Raw genomic sequence first — 5,223 nt, forward strand, 5'->3', positions numbered from 1 at the left:
GTGTGGCAAATCGCCCAGACCACATGTGTGGCTAAAAGACGATATTCACGTAGTGGCATAAATTATCATTGTTGTTAGAGGGAATTACACGAACAGTCCATGCGGTTTGAGCCAAACTTTATGCAACGTCCCTAATGTTTAAAACTTGCATACATGGCCCATAACCACCAACTATGGTTTCATTGCTAGTCCAAAAAGATAACTCAGTTAACTGTTGGTGTTAAATGTTATACGTGAAGTGGTATTTTGTCCATTTAATGCTCTCATATTTCTCTCCCCCCCCCCCCCCCCCCGTTATTTTCTATCCTTCATTTTGATTCCAAAAAGATAACTCAGTTAATTGCATCAGCTTGAGATGAAGTCCATACCTTATAAGGTCATCCGTAGTGGGAGATGAATGAGAGGCGAGGAGGGAGATAATTTATGGGAACACCGCCCCCAGGCGACAATAGGGACGATAAGGGGGGATGAATATTTATCGCCTATCTTTTGTTTAGGTATATTATTATTATTATTATTATTATTATTATATATGTGCGTGTGTGATGTTGAAAACCGAACTACTACACAGCTGTTGAAAACCGAATTACTATTTATCGCCCCATTTTGTAGCCTCTCCACTACACATCTGACTGGGTGACCGCTTGTAAATGATCTTTATTTCATCCTCCAATACAACAACTATTCGGTCTCGCCTGGTCTTTTTGTTTGCGACTTATATGTCCCGTATGATGTTGAAAACCGAACTACTCCTTTCGTGGTCTTGATATCTATCCAGATCATCGTCATATAAAAATTGTGCAGCCTTGTAATTGATTAACGCTTTGTTGCCTGGGGGTGGCGGCACAACTTGTCGTCTGCTCAACTGTCTCTCTATTGTAATTGGATTCTTTTATTTTCTAATAAGAGAAACAATAAATTTATTAATGCTTTTTTTAGCGATCGAGGGCACACACGTGATCATGATTACTATGTGTATAACCCCACAACCAAGCAGTGTGCGACTGTCCCACCGATGGTGTGAGGTTTGGATGCTCTTAGAAAGTGTCCATTTTATGGGGCTTGCATTTCATCAAACAGATTGTCCGTGATACAAACTTATTTGTATTTTGAAAACTATTTACGTATGTTTGAATGTGTATGAGATGTTGAGTAATCATTCGGGATGGTTTGTTAAGTATCAAGTGGAACTTGATGTTCTTCAGATCACTTACCCAGAGGTAATCCACATATGTCAACAGTTGTCAAGACCTCATTAATATAATTTCGAAGTCTTGGCTGTTGTTGGTGAAAAAAAAGATATGTTTATGGTGATCAAAGTTTCGAAGAAGTTTATTCAGTACAATATTATGGAAAACAATTTCAAAAAATATTCGATCTCACCGACACATCATATGAAAATATAGGACCCTGGGATGTTCATCGATATTTAGAACCATAATTTCTTTCTAAATGTTTTTTTTATTATAAATAATGTAAACTTTATGTGTTATTTGTTGGAAAAAAATAGTGAAATGAGTTTTTTTTACACAAACAATTATATGTAATCATCGTTATATAGCTATACTTTTTTAGGTTCATGTTTGGTCGTGTCGGAGCTTCTCAACAAAATAAACCGTGTCTAAAACAAAGCTAAAATGAATGAAATGTGAAATGTCAATTCTTGAAATTGAGTTGGATCTTGTCCTATGTTGTCGGTGGATCAACCTTGTCATTTCACATTTAGATGCCTATAAAAATTAAGAACATAAATCTTCTTGATGTGTTGTGTCCGTAATTCATCCCGAGCGCTCGATCGGCTTATACCATGATAACCAGAAAAATGGTCTTAAGTGTTATAACACCATAACTTAGTATTAATGATAACATACCTTAGGTTGGGTGGTTTGATCACTGGTATTGATGTCATAAAGTTGGTACTTGGTAGACATCACATATTAACTTTTAAATAAGTTTATAGGGAATGAAGATTATAAAAATATAGTTGCTTCCAACGATGACCTTCTAAATGAAATCCTTCATAGGCTACCCGTTACCTCCATCATTCGGTTCAAATCTGTATCTAAACACTGGCAATCACTTTTGAGTCACAAACGTTTCACCCTCTTGTATGACAAAGTTCAGGTTTCTCTTAGTCTTTTTGTTCATGATTTGTTTGTTCCGTTTGATGTTGAAAACCGAACCCCTCCTCCTTTCGTAGTCTAAATTTCCACCGTAATAATTCTGGTATCAAAATTGTGCAATCTTGTAACGGGTTGCTGCTTTGTTGTAGCAATAGAGGGAGGGAACTTACACGTAAATATTACGTGTTTAATCCCACCACTAAGCAATTTGCGGTCCTCCCATCGGTCATAGGAGGTTCTAGTGCTAGTAGAACCATCCGTTTTATGGGTCTGGCGTTTCATCAAGTAGATTCCGAGCATTACAAAGTTGTTTGTATTGGTAGAGTAAATAGTTACAATAATATGTTTCAAATCCAAATCTACTCGTCTGATACAGGGAAATGGAAAATTTCACAAGAATCTTTCCATGCATCTTATTTTAGGTCTTTTAGTGATAAAGTAAAGTATGAAGTTTACTTAAATGGAGTGGTGCATTGGATTGGTTTTAATCTTGTTGCATACTTTAAGATCAATGTAGAGCAATTGCAAACGATGGTGTTACCGATGATGAGTTCTTGGTCTAATGGAGGGAGGCGGTATTACTTTGGGGAATCTGGTGGTCATCTACATTTGGTGCAGGATGCGGGCAACAAAGACCCTCTACACGTTAATGTGTACGAAATGTTGAGCGATTATTCAGGGTGGATTATCAAATACCGAGTGGAGCTTGATGAGCTTCCGACTGCTTACCCCTATCTACCAAATTATAAAATTGAAGTCTTTGATGTGGTTAGGGGTGAAGAAGATGAAGAATCTGCATTCATGGTGGTGAAGATTCTTGGGAAGATTATAAGGTACAATGTCGTTAACAAGAGTTTCGAACAATTAATCGATCTGCCCAATATTCTATACTATCAAGAAATCAGTTACACGAATGTTCATCGTTTTACCCAAAAGTTATCATCCTTCTGACGTAAGAATCTTGGATCATGAACGGAGCCAAGTCAACCTTTCATTTTTTTTCCCTTCTAGTCTCATTCTTGTACAACCATTGTACAACCATAAAGTTACCTACATGTCTAAAAACACAAGAAATGAATTCAGTCTTAAAACATGTTGCATGCAAGTTACAACACACCATAGTGTTTTAGATGAATGAGATTTTATGCTTGTTGACTTCAAATAAACATTTTCTTTTGACATGTCCTAGATGATGAATGAACCTTAAAGCTACAATAACATTTGAGGATTTGTATTGTTAAAAATAATGAAAATTTTCAAAATAACATCCTAATCACGAAATTTTGATATAATGAAATTTATGTAGTTTGTTTGTCGGAAACTTATAGAGTTATAGTCTCTTTTCGTTGTTGGAAATTTGTGGGAAACTTGTAGCGAATTTTAAATTGTGGGAAAATTGAAGGAAACTTTTGTTCCACAATCAACCATTTTCTAGTAGTGACAATGGTACGATGTTTAACAAGTTTACATGTTCACACATGTGCTTGGTTTTTAAATTTCATAAATACTACTCCTGACTTTTTGGGCTAAACTTTTAGGTTTTTGCTAAAAGTTTGAGTCGGCCCTAATCATGAAGATGATATTGGCTTCGTTGATGATGTAAGTGGTCGAAGTTGATACAAGAGACGTCTCAAGTGCAACCAAAAAGCTTTATGAAGTGAATATTTGGGTAGGCCTATGAATTATTCATGGGGTTACTTGCACCCCATAGAAAAAAAAATCAGTATATATCCCTATGAATTATTCATGCAGTTCTCTGCACCCCATAGGAAAAAAAAAATCAGTATAGAACTATATATATCACAGATCTTCTAAATTACGGCTTGAATATTTGGATTGTAACCTATTTTGGTCCAATTTGACTTTCTGAAAGTGTTGAATATATGGCGGTCAAAGTTTACCCGATAGTCAACGGGACATTTTTAGTCAACTGATGGATGGGCTTAGTGATGGGTTTCAAATAGGGTGTAAACGAACCAACTGTTCAACGAATCATTTGTGAACTGTTCGGTGAGAAGTTCGTTTAATAAATGAACAAACATGAACGTTCGATTATTTAAACAATTGAACATGAACAAAGTCCTGATTCATTCAATTGTGTTTGTGAACGTTCGGTAAACTTATTACCCTTAACATAAAATAGAGACCCATATTCTCACATTGTTTTTGCATTGTTCTCATTTCATTTCTCATTATTCACATTGATGAATACAACGATCTCAATCGCTAGGCTACGCCAATTTCGTTTGTGATCGTAAGTCGTTCATGAACACATTCGTTTTCTTAATGAACAAGCGCATGCATAAATCTCGTCTGGTAAGTGTTCGTGAACCGTTTGTGTTTGTTCGGTTCATTTAAAGCTCTAGTTTTAAATGCATGGACATGGGACGATGGAAGTCTAGATTTGGGTTGGTAAATGGAAACAGGCTGAGATGGTGGTGTTGTTGGGCTTGGAAAATGGCCCAAAGAAACAAATGGCCTTGGAATCTCAGTAAGGAAATAAACATTGTTGGGCCTGTTTTGGTTATTTAGTACTGAAGGGCAGAGGTGCAAAAAAAAAACCCAAACCCGAATTAGACCCGAAAAGAAAATCGGAATTGGTTTTTATTATACCCAGTTTTTTAATATCCGAACCCATAGGGTACTGATAGGTTATGCCTTTCAGAACAAAAACCAGTACCCGAACCGGACCCGATTTTTACCTAGTAATACCTGAAAACCGGAACCGATTCCATACCCGGAACCGGGTTTTTCCAATACCCGAAACCAATGTTTTAAAAACCGGTATTTTACTTGTACCAGATTGAGCTAAAAAATGGTTCAACAAGGTTCAACCAGTTGAATAGTTTACCTTATAATTTCTTATAAATGTAACTTCAATCCAAAAATAACCCAAAAGTAAATGATTACATAACAAAAAATAATTCAAAAGTTAATCCATATTAAAAACATAATGCAAAAGCACTTAGTTTTTTAAAAAATAGTTCTAAGTTTACATGTTTGAATGTTAATTATTGGGTTAAAAGTAATTTAGAAAAAATATGGGCCGCAAATATCAAAAATTTCTCGAACATAAAACCGGTTTGCTGGTAAAAACCGG

General features: G+C 35.8%; 1 pseudogene; it reads left to right on the forward strand.

Moving 5' to 3' along the window:
• Positions 1 to 1,960: 1,960 nt before the first annotated feature.
• LOC143600928 (F-box protein At5g07610-like) lies at positions 1,961 to 3,074 on the forward strand (annotated as a pseudogene).
• The last annotated feature ends 2,149 nt before the right edge of the window (positions 3,075 to 5,223 follow it).

The sequence above is a fragment of the Bidens hawaiensis genome, unplaced genomic scaffold (assembly GCF_021521415.1).
Source record: "Bidens hawaiensis isolate Kalapana, Puna unplaced genomic scaffold, B.hawaiensis_p1.1 tig00055079_1, whole genome shotgun sequence".
Taxonomy (NCBI): domain Eukaryota; kingdom Viridiplantae; phylum Streptophyta; class Magnoliopsida; order Asterales; family Asteraceae; genus Bidens; species Bidens hawaiensis.